Source organism: Protopterus annectens, chromosome 5.part0 (genome assembly GCF_019279795.1).
Source record: "Protopterus annectens isolate FY-2018-M chromosome 5.part0, PAN1.0, whole genome shotgun sequence".
Lineage (NCBI taxonomy): Eukaryota > Metazoa > Chordata > Ceratodontiformes > Protopteridae > Protopterus > Protopterus annectens.
This window is the reverse complement of record NC_056735.1, coordinates 1,303,929,029-1,303,948,280: the sequence shown is the minus strand read 5'-3', so window position 1 is coordinate 1,303,948,280 and position 19,252 is coordinate 1,303,929,029.

Below are 19,252 nucleotides of genomic sequence, written 5' to 3'. Positions count from 1 at the left end.
CAGTAGTCCAAAGTAAATGTCTGGTGTTGCTAAGAAAGTCTGTATGCAGATCTTCATGATGATGCCCATGCAATGGCAGCCTGGAGTTTTAGTCAGCACTTCCAACTGGCAGAGTTTTGGGATATTGTTTCTAATTGTTTTGTTTTGTTTTTATGACACAGGCTTAATTCAGTACACAGTACAACTACATAACTATAGCAATACTTACACTCACATACATGTACACAAGGTCAGTTACGTATTGTTATTTGAACTGCAGCTTGATAACAAGCTTTGTCACCTCTGGCAACAGATTTGCGTTCCTATGGTCAGAACACTTTGCTAGGTAATTGTGTAGCAGTATTAATTCACACAAGAGATTTCCTGCATACATGTACTTGCATGTCATGCAGTACAGGGCCCTACTCTCTAATGCTGTTTTGCATTACATGTTATTTTGTAGCTACACTGAAGACAGGGTATAAATGGGCTAGTGCAGTTAAGAAATTCAATCAGTGATACTGACAGCTGGGCTTTCTGTTTGTAGTTTAAAAGGATAAGATATTTTAAATGGTGCTTTGAGGTAATATTTTAAAGAACATACTTCAGTAGTTATACCTATATGAGTACCTATAGAATGTTGCAAGGAGGCGTTGGTTTGTTCTTATTTCTGCAAACGTACAGCAATGAGCATTTTCTACTTATATTGCTAGGATACCCGGAGTAGCATTTGCTTGAACACTATTCTTCCAGGGGGTTCCTATGAAATGATCGAACGGACATATTGTTGAAAGTCATATGATCGAAACTATATGATTGAAAATTCAGTCTGTTGAACTGTTCTGACTGAGATCACGTTACAGTAAGGATCAAGAAATTTGCCCTTTTCCCCACTGTAGTGCAATCTCGGAGTTGGTCTAAATAATTAGCAGGGGATTAGGGGGTGCAGGGGGGCTTGCCCCCCTGCAAAAGCATTTTTTTTTTGTTGTATGTGGGTGTTGTTTTTGTCTGGATTTTTTCGATGAACTGAATGTTCGATCATATGGTTTAGGTTATATGACTTTCTACAATCTGTCTGCTCGATGGTATGTCATAGATCCCTTGCAGGTGTGCAGACAATTTCCTTTTAGGCTATACAATGTAAAAGAGATGCAAATTAACTCTTTTTGAGGTACAGTATGCACCAGATCACATACTGAGAACTGCCCCAAAAAGGAAATACAGAAATGTACATTTCAGAAGAATCCAAAGAAATTTTAACCAAAGGAGCATCTGACTTAAAGATCCTTCATATGCAACTACATTCATTACAGCAAATCTTTACTCAGTTGTTTATTGCTTTTTAAACAGAAACCAAGAAGTTATTTTGTGAGACAGTACAATCTGTTTTACAAAGTTGTAAAAAAGAAAAAGAGAGAGAGAGAGAGAGCGAGGGAGAGAGAGAGAGAGAATTTGCGCCCAGGAAATTCCTAAGCTGTGGAAAAGGTGTACAATTTACTATAAGGTTTGGCCCAGTTTGTCTGCATTAGATTAATATTTACTCATGAATTCTAGATTACTAGCCTTGTTAGTCTGGTCTCAAAGTTTTGGCCTTAAGGCCATCAATGAACTCTGACTTTTTAAAATTTGAGTTATAAATGCTTGAGCCAATCCAGTTAGAAAAATAATTTTTAAATGATGGTGGGATGTTATTCTAAATAATTGATGTATATTGAGAAAGATAATTTCTCCTTATCTTGCTTTTATTATTAAGTGATGTCCAGTCATTAATTCTTGATATTTTTTAATTAGGAGCTATGAAACTGTATTCATCACATAGTTAATGTATATGTTCAGATTCACCCACAGTGAATGTTCATTCATTCATCGCAATATGGGTAAAGTTCCTTGATGCAGGAGTCCTTGGAGAAAATTAAAACAAAACAAAAACAGTGTTGCTGATAAGCAGGAAATGTAATCAGTTACAAACACTAATCTCGTTCTTATCATTTTTTAGTTTTCTGTCAAGAAGAAGCTTTAGTGTCCTTCTGAGTGACACTTTACTTCTGTCTCAGTAGCAGGTGAATAGCTGACTCTCTAGTACAAAATGGATGATCATAGTGCAGTATTACAGTATGTCATTGTGATTAGATAGGTACATTGAAAAAAACAGGAAAACAGATTTCTAGACCCAAGTAAGTAGAATGAAAGTGCAACAGTCAGCATATGCATGAGGTGATTCAACAAACAAAACACCAAACCTCTGTGGAAAAAAAAGATTAAAAAATAGGCATGAGGTGATCCACTGAAGGAGTACAAATCTGAGTTAATAATTCCTTTTAACACACATCTCTCAGAATTGTAGATAAGCATAATGTAGTATTAATCTCAAACTAGGTGTGTGTGTGTGTGTGTGTGTGTGTGTGTGTGTGTGTGTGTGTGTGTGTGTGTGTGTGTGTGTGTGTGTGTGTGTGTGTGTGTGTGTGTGTGTGTGTGTGTGTGTGTGTGTGTGTGCATGTTCTACTATGAACTGCTGAGATACATAAAGCTGATGATCCAAATACTGAAAAATAATGCCAAACATTTAAGTGTTTTTTGCAGGAAGCAAGCCCCTTTTGCACCTCCCTATGTGGGGGGCAAGCCCCCACATCCTTCAAACATATATATATATATATATATATATATATATATATATATATATATATATATATATATATACTCTAGTTCCATACCTGTGGCAGGGTGGGGACCAGTCCATAAGATAGACACATAATCTGTACAAACTCTAATGTTGTACTTTGTAAATCCATATACAATGCTCAGTAAAGTAATCAATCAGAGAAATTCACACCTTCAAATATACCTCACATCTCTTAGTCTAAATCTAATCCCTGCATTTACATTTTAAGTAGAATTTGTATTTCCTTATAGTTAGTTTTCATTGTACTGCAATAGAAAATGTATACATCCTTAAGTCCTTTTCCTGAAATTTAATTAGTGTAGCTCTGGTCTGACTACAGACATCTGTTTTACAACTAGGCAAACAAAGATAAAACATTAATCTTCATAAAGCAGTAAATTTCTGCAGGGCAAAATTTTCAGGCCAAATACACACACAAAGAAGTAAAGATGGATGATTTAGGTTATATTCCTAGAAAGAACTAAACAAGTAACAGAGTTGTTGAACTTGAACCTTGTAAGTTACATAATACGAAAACAAAAACCCATGTAGTGTTTGCTTTAAATATCCTTCAGCTGTGCTATATTTCATAGCAATCTGACATTTCAGATTCAAAATCTGCACATTTTATTGGAGCACAACATCACAAGTTCCTTCTTTATCAACTTAATATGAGATAAAACACTTCCTCTTTACATGCACATTTCTCAGAACTTTGTTGCTTTCTGTCTGACTCATTTTAAAGAGTTCTAAATCCCCCCAGTATATATATATATATATATATATATATATATATATATATATATATATATATATATATATATACATAATTGGGTCTATATTACGTAGTCAAAGTATGACAACTTTGAACGTTATATGGTCGAGACCATATGTTCGAAGTTGTCATACTTCGAATAAAATAAATAAATAAATAAATAAAACACAGGAACAACTTCTTGACAGTTGTAATCATCCCACACTCCCTGCTCTTTAAATATACCAACTCTGAGACCGCGCTACAGTGCAATAAAGGGAAAATTCCTTTTACCGCATTGTAGTGCGGTCCTGGATTTGGTATATTTAAAGAGTGGGGGTGCAGGAGGGCTTGCCCCCCCCTGCTTACAACCCTTTATTTTCTTTTATGTTGTTTTATTTATTTATTTTTTACGTGTTAGAAATTCTGTAAGTTTGAATATGTAAGTTCGAACATATGGTGTTCGACTACGTGATATAGACCCTATATATATATATATATATATATATATATATATATATATATATACACACACACACACACACACACACACACACACATAAGAGGACTCATTTGTTCAGTGCCCACGTGCTGTGAGACCCACAATAGATATACACTTCATTTGAGTGGGTAGTGCATGGTCTCCGCTGGCCAGAGTCAGTGTCCCTATTCTGCTCTGGTTCTGCTTGAGCTGTTTGGGCCATTTGTCACTGTTAATCACAGTACTTTGATTATGCATTTGTATTCTTACTGTGGGCTCTCTTCTACATTCCTTGACTGGTTTGCCATATTTTAGAAGGAGGCGTTTGTCATACCATTGCTCCGCTGATGACACCCAGCTCTCCCTCTCCTTCCTTCAGGGTAACATGGTAGAAGAATATTCCCTTGCTAATAACTTGAAAGTCATTCGTCTTTGGCTACATTAATATCAGCTGAAACTTAATACATCCAAACTGAAGCCTTGGCTGTGGATATACCAGTTTAAGATATTCAGTAGCTTTGTTGTTTCCTTACTTCACTTTTTTGTGGTGGCAATAAACTCTGGTTTGTGTTAAAAGTGCATATTCTTGAAATCATCCTCAGTAATTGGCTGATGCTTAGAGATAGGTAGTGACTGTGCTAAAGTCATGCTTTCATGAGGAATATTTCCAGAATTAAGTACTAGAAACATCAACCAGCTTGCTATTATTAAGTTGTGATTTTCTTAGACTACATTTTTAGCACCCATCTCAATATCTACATTCAGCAAGAGACATTCATTTGCGTTTTCTGATGACATATAAGTAAGTAAATCTACTGCCGAATTTCATACAAGCCATAACTGATCAAGTTTTGGGAAACCCAAGTTAGAGGCCTCTATTATAGTCCATTTGAGAATGTGGCACCCAGTGGATCACTCAGCAATCTGCCAACAACTACTGGCTGAATCTCTGTCATAGCATCTAACTCACTGATGACTGGGCAAGATCCACGCTGTGTATGAGGGCATGAAGAAAGCCTTCTGCCCCAGCACAGTCAAGATTATGCCACAAAAGTCTGCCTCAGGTGAAGTCATTATAGATTGAAGCAAACAGGTGGAGAGATGGGCAGAGCATTACCAGGAGCTCGGCTCAAAGGTGATTCACACTTTGCTCTTTTCTCAAATGGACTATAATAGAGGCCTCTAACTTGGGTTTCCCAAAACTTGATCAGTTATGGCTTGTATGAAATTCGGCAGTAGATTTACTTACTTATATGTCATCAGAAAACGCAAATGAATGTCTCTTGCTGAATGTAGATATTGAGATGGGTGCTAAAAATGTAGTCTAAGAAAATCACAACTTAATAATAGCAAGAGAGTAATCAATGACTAGATGTCGGTATAGGGTGGGAAGGATGCCAACACTCCCTGTTGCACCCCCACCCCCCCGCTCTTTAAATATACCAAATCCGGGACCGCACTACAATGCGGTAAAAATAAATTGACTTTCTTTCTTGTTAATATAATTTCCATGGAGTTAGTGTTTAGATTTTTGTCCGTACTGGACTTCAGTTCATTTTATCTAATGGAGTTTATTGTTCCATACAGTCCACCCTGGGTGTTACGCTGTGTCACCCAGGGGGTGCTGATACATCTTCAGGTGCATCTGGAAACAGCTATTTCCAAATACTTTTTCTTTGAAATGTAGTGCCTCCTTGGCTTTGGAGGAGGGTAAAAATGCCTAAAGTTAAATGTTTCGCCCTTCTGTATTTCGGGCATTATTTTTTGGTATATATTTTTTGCTGTTTTTTTGTTTTATCTGAACTAATTGTTTTATTATTGTTAAAGAGTTTAAGTTAATAAGCCTTTCAATACACATGATGATGAAGATGAATTAGAAACAGTGCTAGGCATTTGATTTTTAACAAAAAAAAATATGTTCATTGATTTCTCCAAAGAATTCATATAGAAAATGTTAACAATGTCGGTAAGTTTTTGTAATGCTGTTCTTACGCCAGTCCATATTTTCTATCACCATGGAGCCACTAAGGGCTGTGAAAGATCCACATATGGCAAAAGGTTAATGACCTCTTTAGCTGTTTATACCTGGTTGCTGTCTCACAATTTACTGGTCTGATTTCAGAAGCAGACCACATACAGAAACAAACATTTTCCATTCTTCCCTTCTTACAGGTCTCTGCACATTTCCAGTTTTCCCTTCTTACAGATGTCTGCTTATGTTCAAGCTAACCTATAGCATCACAGTGTCTTACAGGAGACTGACAATTCTCGAGATGTTTTGGCATTTTCTACCCGTCAGCTGTATAAGCTGTCTGCCCTCCTTTTTCTTATTGATAGTACCACAGGACAAAAATGAGACAGATGAGTATGACTGCATTCCTCTGTAGTGTTGGCATCCTTCCCACCCTATACCGACATCTAGTCATTGATTACTCTCTTGCTATTATTAAGTTGTGATTTTCTTAGACTACATTTTTAGCACCCATCTCAATATCTATATTCAGCAAGAGACATTCATTTGCGTTTTCTGATCTTCATTTCTAAGATGTTGCAGAGGTTATTCTTTCTTGATGCAGCCACACAGACGAATGTACAATTGTTTTGACTACTGCTAATATTAAAAGAGAGAAAGTGGTTGTGCTAGCATGCTGTATATCTTAACTCCAAACATCAGTCCTCATGCCTGAAACTTAGGCCCCCACCCCCACCTGCTGTTACTTCCTCCATACAGTCCCCAGCTATCAACAAGAAAGCCATGGGAACAGCTCTAGCTCATGATATGTTAGCAGCAAGTTCACAGACTTATCCATTATTAGGACTACTGCCACTACTGCCACTACTGCCACTACTGCCATTACTGTCACTACTGCCACCTCTGCAACCATCACTGCTCACGTACAGAAATGCACTGCACTGTATAGTGACTGCTGACTCATCCTCTAGTGCAGATAACTAATTCTGTGCCTATGGCCTTCATCTGATCTTGTGCGCCTCCTCAAAAGCTCCTCTTCACGGACTTGAGGAGCAAAAAAAAGGTCTTTTCTACATTTAAACTCTAGCAAACTGCTTGCTACAGCTGCTGCAGTTTATCCCTCACCTGGAACCCTTCAGTTTAAACAAAAATAAATATAAATAAATAAACTTTAGCGAATTACAGCTTATGCTACAAATGGAGTGCTACAACTCTTTAGCTCATACTGCCAATAAAATACAAGCATTTTCCTGTAGGCACTGAAGAATGATTGGGATCTGCTGATTGCACCCCCTAGCACTTCGGGCAGCTTCCCCTTTCACTCCACCTTAGCTATCCTTTAAGAAATACACATTTCTCTACTGTGGTCAGAAAACAACATGTACTTTTTTACTGACTTATATTACCCATAAGTTCAGTACTCATACCTGTCTTAAGGGCATAATAACAGTCAACCCACAGGTTTTTGACAGATTTTCAGTTACTGTAACAGTAGGATTTTACCATCCTCTTTTTTGCATTCTGACAGATGTTTTGCTGTGTCTCACAAGGATTAAATCATCTCCTCCCAATCTGAGCAGCTATACACCAAAGCACTTCTAAACCAGTCTGTACAGCACATTAATAAAGTTCAGCATTAATTAGTAAAGACTATATAATCTCACAACTCTTTGTACCGATGCCATAACTGATCTACATGAGTTTTCATTAAAATTACCACCTTCTTTAAATACAAGACAATAAAATAGTATTAAGATAGGACAGCTGACAGTGTGTTAAGTTGAATTGTCATGGCACAAAACATGCAGGCATAGCCTTGAAAAATAGGCAGGATGGGAAATGAAGTTGTACAGGCCAGATATTGGTTAAGGAGAAAGACAGGGAAATGCAATGATTAGTGAAGAATAATATGGTGCATTGCTGACAAATACTTTGTTCTCAACCTCACAGCTGCACCATCAACTGCCAGAACTCTATCAAAATGTTTTCTGGGGCATATATTTCCAGAAACTTAATGTTAAACAGCAGGCACTGAATAGGAATGCTTCACAGAGAATATATTTGCATCATTCTAGCTAGATGAACAAAGATTGTGCATTTTGTACCTCCTTTGTATCTCTAGCTTACCAATAAGGGAAATGAATGCTGCGGTGTCCCTTGTCCTCCCTCTCCTGGGAAGCTGCCGACAAGTTTAGACTTCATTTTTAGTAAAAGCTTCTTATGCTAAGTTTACTTTATTGTTTTTGATGTAGCAATTTCTACAATAATGTCCGACATGCAGGCAAGGCATTTTGGAGACCTAAAAGATCACTGAGGAGTGTTGCTGTGAGACCAAAAAGTCATCCATAGTCATTGGTATGGATATTGTGCTTGGAAAACAGACTCTTTTTTTTTTTTCTCTTCTTTTTTTTCTTTATTATATATTTAACATCAGAACATATTTTTGTTTGCTTATTGGTACATTTTAGAAAAACGTAGTCCCTTTCTAGTTTTAATTAAACGTTACAGTAAGCATACCTTTAGAAATACACTGCCGTGTATAACCAGCGTGTTTCTACGTTCACATAACTAGATAACAATAAATTTGTCTAAATGATGCAGATCTGAATGAATCTATGTGTGTGTGTGTGTGTGTGTGTGTGTGTGTGTGTGTGTGTGTGTGTGTGTGTGTGTGTGTGTGTGTGTGTGTGTGTGTGTGTGTGTGTGTGTGTGTGTGTGTGTGTGTGTGTGTGTGTGTGTATGAGAGTCTGTGACACTGATTACTCCCTGGTTGGCAGCAAGGATCATCTCCTCCAGCCCAAATGAATCCACCACTCAAAGCAGAAAGCACACCCTTGTATCAACACTGCCAGGAAGTCAATGCCAGACCTGCATGAGCATTTAGCCGATAGTATTAAAGAGGTCCTCAAGGGCTACCCACAAAGCAGTGCTGAAGTGAGGTGGAACTATATTCATGACACCATCTACAACTCCGCCATGGATACCTTTGGTAAAAGAGAGAGGCAGAACCCGGACTGGTTTAAAGCAGGAATCACTGAGATTGAACCAGCAGTCACAGCCAAGTGAGCAGCACTGCTTAACTATAAGAAGGAACCTTCAAAGATAACTCTAGCTGCACTTAGCAAGACCAGAAGTGGCACCCAGTGGATCACTCAGCAATCTGCCAACAACTACTGGCTGAATCTCTGTCATAGCATCTAACTCACTGATGACTGGGCAAGATCCACGCTGTGTATGAGGGCATGAGGAAAGCCTTCTGCCCCAGCACAGTCAAGATTATGCCCCAAAAGTCTGCCTCAGGTGAAGTCATTATAGATTGAAGCAAACAGGTGGAGAGATGGGCAGAGCATTACCAGGAGCTCGGCTCAAAGGTGATCATTGTCACTGACACAGCAGTCAAAAACACAATTCTCTTCCCTATCATGGAAGAGCTTGATGATCCACCCTCTGTAGAAGAGCTCAGCAAAGCCATTGACTCTCTTGCCTGTGGTAAAGCTCCAGGAAAGGATTGCATTCCCCCAGAGGTCATCAAGGTTGGTAAGAAATGTGTTCTGATCGTCCACCTGCATGAGTTCCTGCTACAGTGCTGGCAGTAAGGAACAGTACGCCAGGATATTCATGATGCCAACATCATCACACTATAAAAGAACAAAGGAGACTGAACTGACTGCAACAATTACTGTGGAATATCCCTCCACAGCACTGTTGGGAAGGCCTTCGCCTGTGTAGTTCTGAATAGGTTGCAGTCACTCGTGGAATGTGTTAACCCTGAGGCTCAGTGTGGATTCAGAGTGGGATGGTGTACAATTGACATGATCTTCTCACTAAGGCAGCTGCAAGAAAGGTGCTGTGAGCAAAGGAAACCATTGTACATCACCTTCATTGATCTAACTAAGGCATTTAACTTGGTCAGCAGGAAAGGCCTTTTCATCTTGATACAGAGGAATGGATGTCTCCCCAAACTCCTGACGATGATTACATCCTTCCACGAGGACATGCAAGGTGTTGTACAATATGATGGCTCCTCCTTGGGCCCATTCCCAATCAGGAGCAGAGTGAAGCAAGGGTGTGTATTTGCTCTGACACTCTTTGGCATCTTTTTCTCTCTGTTACTGTACCATGCCATTAACAAGTCTGAAGATGGTGTATACCTCCACACTAGAAGCATTGATAATCTCTTCAACCTCACACTCCTTCAAGCAAAGACAAGGTGCAGACATTATGGATCAGAGAGATACTGTTTGCAGATGATGGAGCCCTGACTGGTCAAACTGAGGAAGCACTACAATGTCTCATAAGCTCCTTCGCTGATGCTTGCAGAGAGTTTGGCCTCACAATCAGCCTAAAGAAGACCAACATCATGGGGCAGGATCAGCAGAACTCCCCGCATCTTCATTGGCAGTCACACTCTCTGGTGGTAAAGAACTTCACTTACCTGGGCTCCACCATTGCCAGTAACCTTTCCCTGGACGCTGAGTTGAAAAACTGGATTGGTGAGGCAGTAACAGCAATGCACGTCTAACAGTGAGGGTCTGGCACAACTCCAAACTGACCATCAACACTAGGATGGTAGTGTACCAAGCATGTGTGCTTAGTGCATTGCTCTATTTTAGTGAAACATGGACCCTGTAATCCTGCCAAGAAAGCAGGCTCAACGCATTTCATCTATGTTGCCTCAGAAGGATCCTGGGCGTCACCTGGCAGGACCGCATCCCAAACAAGAACATCCTAGAGCAGGCAGGGATATCAAGCCTGTTGCCTGCTGTCCCAAAGGTGCTTGTGCTGGTTTGGTCATGCAAGCCATATGTGGGGAGGTCGAATTCCCAAATACCTTCTGTATGGTGAGCTTGCCATCAGCTCCAGACTCACAGGAATGCCTGTTCTGTGCTTCAAAGTTGTCTGCAAGCATGACATGAAGACAGGCAACATCAGTCCAACAGGATGGGAAGCCATAGCTGCAGACTGCGTCACTTGGAGACTGGCCATCAAAATACGTAGCCGGATGAGTGAGAAGAGGAGAGAGGAGCTATGGGAGGAGAAGCAAGAGCACAGACGGCAGAGGACAGCTTCAGTACCTACACAGCCAGGTGTAGACTATACCTGCACAAACTGTAACAGAGTCTGCCAGTAAAAAAATCAGACTTTACATTCAAAGTAGGCATTGCATTTTACCACCGACTGATTTCGTGATGCAAACTTTATTGTTTCTCGAGACAGAGAAAGGCCATATATAAGTGTCTGTGTGCGTATGTGAGTTTGGTGTGTGAATTGTGTGTATATGTATGAGAGTCTGTGTGTACGTCTGTTAAAGTTTTGTAGCACTTATCTTTTTAATCCTGTGATCATTTTAATAAGCAACTTCTGGGGTCTTTCCCATTGTTTAATATGCCTAATAAGCTACTACCCCAAAGGGACATTGCATTTGATAATACGTTTGAGCAATGTGGAATAGAATTTCTTTGGATCCTGATGAAATACCTTTTGCAGTCAGCTGTACCAGGTAAAAGGATTTCCAACTCATGGTTGTAATATAATGGTCAAAGGCAGTTTGCACTGTACTGGTGTTTGAGCAGATGAAGTCTGATAATTTAATGTCACAATGTGTTTCGCTGCAATGTATTGTATTGTGCAAGCTGAAGGTGCACCTTTCAGAGGGTTTGCATCTTTTCTTCACTATAAAAATGTATGGGTCTACTTCAAATGAACAAAATACCACTTACCGAAAGACGACATTGCCGAGACGAGAGCTCCAAAACCTTAGTTGAACGAATGACCATGTTGCTGAAACTTTTCCCATGGTAAGTATCCAGCTGAATACAAAAGCACTTGTGAAGCAGTGTGGCCAGTGCAAAATAAGCAATTTATTAAAAGGCCAGCAAAAAACTCAACGCTTTTTCTGAATCACCACATTTTCATTTCAAGACTTCTTCAGGTACAATTCTACATAAAATTGTTGCCTTTATATACCAAAAAACTCCACCTATCAGTTATTCACTGTCCAATGATAGTCAAACACTCATTAAAACAAATTACAGATTTAAAAAATAATTTCAGTACTTCTTCTGTATAAAAGATGCTATAAAAAATAAATGCTGCATCCTGTGTATGAAATGAAAAACTTGTAAATTTTGATATATAAAGGCAACAATTTTATGTGAAATTTTATCTGAAGAAGTCTTAAAAAAACACATTGATTCAGTTAAAGCATTACGTTTTTTGCTGACCTTTTAATAAATTGCTTATTTTGCATTGGACATAATCCTTCACAAGTGCTTTTGTATTTTATTGGTTTCCCTTTTGGGGTTGCACTTGTTTCTTGTTTTTGTGTTTTTAAGTATCCAGTTAACCAGCATTTAACAAAAACATACACAGCACTATCTCCAACCCACCCAGGTGCACACCCTAACTAAAAATACCAACTCTGGGATCACACTACAGTGAGGAAAAGGGCAATTTTCCCCATGTTGTCCAACTGGATACTTACCATGAGAAAGGTTTTGGCAACATGGTCGTTCGTTCAATTATGATTCTGGAGATCTCATCTCGGCGATGTCGTTTTTGGTTAAGAGGTATTTTGTTCATTTGAAGTAGACTCATATATATATATATATATATATATATATATATATATATATATATATATATATGTAATTGAGGGGACTATTGCTTCCACACTGGGGGAGGGCCCTGCAAGAAAATAATTTTTTGTGTTTTTTAAGTTTTTTCAGCTCATTGTTTTCAGTATGTAATTTATGATGAATGGTGAGTCAAAAAAATTGACTGCAAACAGAATTATTTATCCATGTTCCAATGTTTCACACCACACTTTGATTATTTCCCTAAGAGTTTACCCAGTTGCTCAGGCTTTGGGAACTTATGTGGACAGTAACCTAACTTTTGACCAACATGTGTCTGTTTTTGTAAGAAAGTCCAATATTTCACAGCTTATAAAGAAAGGGATTGTGTCTAGAGCTAGGGATATCATTGTCTGCCTTTACTTGACCCTCATTAGGCCAGTCATTGAATATAATGCCCCCTTTGGCATGTATCTGTCCAGACACATACCAAAAGTGGAATACTGTGTATACTATAAGATGGATGATGGGATTGTTTACAAAATGCAATGATATTTAACTTTTTAGTGTTTAGGTGTTAACCGCTTTTTGAGTATTGGTTGTGGACATGTGTGAATTCCATTTGTAGCTTATGCAAATCAGAAGGATGATATCAAGTTTGCAGTCATCTGGAAACTTGAATAGCTAGAGTTCCCAATTTATAAGTGGGAGCTATGCAAAGTACTTGGCAAAGTAGGGGTCCTAAGACAAAGTCCTCAAAAACACCACTGGCCACCTTCATGTTTACTGAGGCTGCACCTGCCAGCCTCAATACATGGGTTCTATCTGTTAACAATTTGCTATCCACCTAACTATGTAGAGGTCATTTTTTGCCCATTTAGCTTATTTACTATGTTAGCATGTGGTATAGTATCATGTGCTTTAGCTAGGTCAAATTATGCTCTATGGTCAGTATATTCCCTGTCCATGGCTTGTGTTAGCTTTTAAAGAAGTTGACTCATTAGACAGGATCCACCTTTAACAAAGCTGGACTACTTGGAGGCAAGACTTACAAGAATTTTTAATTTTGTCATTACATAGGACAGTTAAGAGCAAGCTAGGACCAGTCATTGAATCCCCAAATTACTTATAGACCCTGCAGGAAGGTTTGTCCCAAATATATAACTAGTGCCAAAATCATGGATTGAAATTAAATGCAAAAAAATGCATTTATCCTTTAGGAAGTCATTTACTCCAGGGAACTAATATATTGGCAATAACCCCCTAAGAATCAACATAGTTGTTCAGGCTTTGGCAACTTATGTGGACAGTGACCTAACTTTTCACCAACATGTGTCTGGTGTTGTAAGAAAGTCCTTCACTACTGCACAGCTTATAAACAAAGGGATTGCATCTACATCTAGGGATATCATTTCTTCCCTTTACTCAGCCTTCATTAGGGCAGTCATTGAATGTAATGCCCCCTTTGGTATGTATTTGTCCAGTCACATGCAACAACTGGAATGCCCATAGAGATGCCCTACTCAAAGAATACAAGGCTTAAACAACATGTCTTTCATGGACTGACTCAAAGCCCTGTCACTATACTCGATAGTCTACAGACTGTTAAGAGGTGACCTGTGTCTGCCATAAAAGGCGTCCTCCAACCTATTACTGATAGATTTACTGCACATCAGCAAGTCAAATGACATCAGAGATATTTGGTCTAGGGATCTAAACCTTTTCTGTAACATGAACAGTTTAATTTGGAGGGATAGGTACATCTCACAGATGATACCACTGATCTGGAACAGACTTCCCATCCACATAAAACAAAGTTCATTCCTGTCTATATTCAAGCACAACTTGGATCTATGGATTGGAAGCATAAAATTTTCTCCAGGACTACCCCATGTACTACTAATGGACATAGGTAGCTCTTAACTGCTTTATCCACTGCATGGATCCCCTCAAATTATAGGTTCATAGGTTGATACTAGGCTATCTGCCCTAGGGCATTTATAAGCCTAGCCAGAGTATGTTTGGCTTTCATCACCCTTTTAGATTAGTTGACTCTGCCTTTGTATAGTAGGTCACAGAAGGTAGCCCTTTTAAGGTTTGTTTACTGTACCTCTGTCAAGCAGCGGCACAGAAGAGATCCCAGGGGTAAACTTACGATCTCCCATCCATTCGTCAATATTTCTCTTGAAGAGGGTCAATGAGGGGCTCTGCCTGACATGGATTGGGATTTTGTTCCAGAGTGAGGGGAGCCTCTGGGATATGAATCTGTCCCTCCAGCATGTCCTATTTATTTCTGTGCTGAGGTTCATGTCCTGGAGCATGTAGCTCTAAGGGATTTAGATTTTCTGAGGTGAAGCATGTCCATTAATTCTGGGTTGGACATGGCTTTACACGTGAGACACAGATCGCCTCTGAGTAGGCGGTATGCAACTGAGAAGAGCTGGAGTTTCTTTAGCCGAACTGCATAGGGCATCTGTCTGAGCCCCTTGATCCTCTTGGTGAGATACTTTTGGGGTCTTTCCAGTTGCTGAAGGTGTCGGGTAAGGTACTTCCCAAACGGGGCATTGTACTCAATTAAGGGCCTGATAAGTGATGAGTAGAGGGGCACAATGACCTCTCTTGATCTAGATGTGAACCCTTTCATGATAAGGTGGGCTATATAGAAGGTCTTTCTAACCACTTTGGCAACGTGATTGTCATAGGAGAGATTGCTATCTATTTGGGTCCCCAAGTCCCTAATTACTTCTTCCGTACTTAATGGATTACCACCTATGTGGTAATTTGTGGGCACTTTGTTTTTTCCAAAGGGGATGACTATGCACTTTTTGGCATTTAGCTTTAGGCCATGGCTCTAGCACCAGTTATTCGTCTCTGTGAGACCCTTTTGGAGGATGCTTGTGTCAGTTGGAGAGTTGATTATAGCACCCAGTTTGCAGTCATCTGTGAACTTGGTCAGCCATAGTCTACCCATGTTAGCCTGTACCTCGGAGCAATATATACCGAACAAGAGAGGTCCCAGGACTGAGCCTTGTGGGACACCACTTGTAACTGGTTTAGAGTCTGACGTGGCACCTGCTATTCTGACCATGTGGGTTCTATCCCTAAGCCAGTTTGCAACCCATCTTGTGAAAAAGGGGTTGATATTTAAGCTGGTGAGCTTATTTATGATGCCCGAGTGGGGTATTGTGTCAAAGGCCTTTGCGAGGTCCAGGTAGGCTGTGTGGACTACCTTCCCTTCATCTATGGCTTTGGTAAATGTTTCAAATAAGTTGACCAGGTTCAAGAGGCAAGATCTGCCCTTAACGAAGCCGAATTGGGTATGATCCAGTGTCTGGAGGTTCCCAATGTCTTTGTTTATGATTTCCATGATGATACGTTCCATAGCTTTGCAGACAAGGCTAGTCAGGCTTATAGGGCGATAATTCCCAGGGTCTGTTGTGGCACCACCTTTGTGGAGTGGGACCACTGTTGCTGTACACCATTTCTTGGAACATATCCTGTAATAAGGCTGAGATTGAACAGTGACTTTATATGAGGGTATAGTTTTTGGAGCTCGTGTAAGACGCAGCCCAGGACACTGTCTGGTCCCATTGATGCTGTGTTTTTAGCTTTGGAGAGGGAAGCTCTCATCTGTGCATCTGTGATCTCAGGAAGGCTACACTCTGTTGGGATAGACATTTGCTCTTTTGGTGGGGGGTGGGGGGAGAAGTTTGCACTGAACCTTTCTGCCAGGATGTTGGCAATGTCTGTGGGTTCAGTGAATTTGTTATAATTTTGCACTAACTCAGAGCATATCTGGGAGTTGCCTCCCAGGTTTCTGACATAACTAAAGAAGGCCTTGTGATTATCTTTAGTGTCTTGTGCAATTTTTCTTTCAAAGCTGGCCTTAGAAGATTTTATGAGGGATCATAGTTTCTTGTTAGTACTGATCAGTGATGCCTTCCCTTTTTGGAATTTTACTCTGTCATGTAGTAGCTTTCTCCTTCTGCTGTATGGCCGGGGTCCACCAGACAGGTCTCCTGCCTTTGGAGGAGTGAGTCTTGGTTTTATTTGGGATAGCATGCTCCATGCATTCCTGTAGGTGTCCATAGAATGCTTTTGTAAAGGATTCTGCATTTTGGGTCGTATTGTCTACTGACCCGGGGGCTTTGAAGGATTCCATCTCAGTTTTGAGAAGTGTAAAGTTTGCTTCTGAGACGTTCTTCACTGTGGTTTCCTTGGCTGGGGGTGGGGATGGAATATGGATGTCCAGTGAGATTTGCTTATGGTCTGATATTACCAATGAGGGGTATACCTCTGGTGTGGAACATAGAGACCCCATGTTGATGATGACCAGATCCAGTATGTTTTCCCCTCTTGTGGGAGTGGTGACCAGTTGTTCCATAGCATATGAGTTTATAAATTCTAGGAACCGTTGGACTAGGGTGTTTGGGCTTGAGTAGTTTTCCCAATCAATGTTTGGGTAGTTGAAGTCACCCAATATAATAGTGTTTGGAGAGACCTTCATATTCTCCAGTGCTTTCAGGAAAGCCGAGTGAGGTTCTTGTGTTTGGGAGGGTGGTCTGTAGCAGGCTACAAACTGAAAGGCAGTTTTGCCCACTGTTAGTTGCACATGGATGGTCTCCGAAGCTTCGTGCAGTGCCACTAGCCTGGAGGTGTGGGTATCTTTGATAAATATGGATACTCCCCCTCCTTTTGTAGTTCGGTCTGAGTTTTGGGGTAAGAAAGCATGGTATGAAGTATAGCCTGGTAGTGCTGGGTGCTCTTGGGAACCTTGAACCAGGTTTCTGTTACTACACATTTATCAATATTCTCCATACTGAGGAGAGTCTCGAGTGCGTGCATCTTGAGGTTTAGACTTCTGGCATTGAGCAGCATTACCCTTAGTTTTTTTTTCTTTGTGTTGTCTGTGGGGGTGGGTTTGTCTTTTGAGCCTTGCCTAAAAAGGCACTATGGGGGAGGCAAGAGCCTTAGCCAGTATTCGAAAACCCAGGGGTGACAGGTGCAAGCCGTCCCTAGTGAAGCAACGTGGCTTGCCGAGCATGTCATCCCAGGCTGACAGACACTGGATCCCCTTTGAATGACACCAATACTTTAGCCAATTGTTAAAATTTATCATTTTGTCTTTATACTGTGGCATCATTCTTGGTGAGGGTAAGATGCTACTCAAGGTCAGGGTCATACCGGCCTGGGCTACATCATCAAAGAGCTCCTGTAAGTCTTTTTTCATGTAGTCGAGGGAGGTACGTCTCAGGTCATTCACACCAGCATGGACAATGACGGAGTCATACTTGTACTTGCTTTGGAGTGACCCGAGTGCTTGTGTTATGTGGCGCATCCTGGCACCCGACAGGCAGCTTACAGTGACCTTCTCCTTGTTCAGCGTGGTGAATGGGAGGTCAGTGTGTCTGACAATAGAGTCACCTATTACAAGTGTATTTGGTGTGTTGTTTAGCCTTAAGTGCTGGGACTGTGTGGCACACTGACTTTGTGAGTTATGTACTACGTGGATATTGTTTTGTGGTAGGTGTTGCTTGGATGTCTGCTTTGGAGGTCTCTGCTGCTTAGGCAGATTTTTATTTAGAGCCTCTGAGTATGTTTTTGTGTGTTTATGTGTTTGGTTTGCTGATGCGATAGGTCTATGTGAGACTGGATTTGTGGTGTGTGTGGTTACCTTCTCCTCCTGACAGGCTGTGCCAGTACTGGGTTGAGAAAGCTTAGCTTCCAGTTTGGCTATATAGTTGCATCTCTCACAAATATTTGAGCTTGTTGGGAGGAGGAGAGGGTGGTCTGTATACATAAGGCAGTTGTAACATTGCCTCAAGATTCCCAGATTCACCAGCTGGACTGGAGAGTAAACTCGAAACTGACCTTTGGACATGCCTGAATAATATAGGGAACTACTTATTGACTGATCAGAAAGAACCAATAGGGAGCAAGTGCTTTGAAGGAGAATAAGAGGATGTAGTGCTTTAGTTTGTGTTTACCTATGAGATTACTTATATGAGCAAGTGCAGGGCTTTAGAATGAGAATAGAGTGCTTAATTTGAAATTTAGAGCAGTTCTAAGGGAAAAAGTGAAGAGTAGACCTTGTTGAGCTGGGAATAGTTTAAGCTTGTTTGAGCGGCACTGCCCGACACTGCTCTGTGCGCAAGACCGTGCTAAAAGAGGGTTGCAGGGTTTTAAGAGATAGAGATCAAGGAGTTTAGAATTCACCCAAAATGGCCAATAAAACTACAGCTTCTAGGCAGTAACCACTCTTACAGGGACAGGCAGGCTGTTCAGTGTTAACCACTGCCACTGGTGAACACAGAGACTTCCCTTTAGTCCAAGCAAGCACTGGCCTCCAAGAAACTTACAAACAGTTCAGAACAGCAGATCTGTAACTGAACTTTCTTAAATTTCAGAAAGTGGGAAAAAAGCAAGATTTTTTTTTCCAGTTTCCCAGTTTGATCCCAGTTATTCTCATTAGGGGTAATATATAATTATTGACAATGGGATGGGTAAGGCCAATCTCTAACCAAATGAGATAGGTTAATATGAGCATAAAATAGGAAACTGCCTAGGATTAAATGGCTCAGAAGTGTCTAGTCCTCACTTATGAGCCTACAAACCCATACATTCCATATCTTTGCAGGCAAGATCAGTTATGCTAATGGATCTGTACTTTACACCATGTTGGTTCCACCTTTGTAAAGTGGTATCACAACAGCTGTAAGCCATACTTCAAGGTCAAAAACAGAAGTCTATATTATGTTGCCGAAACAGCAAAACAACAAATACCGTTTCAGCGACACATAAACCGTGAAAAGCCACTAACGTAAATGGCCAG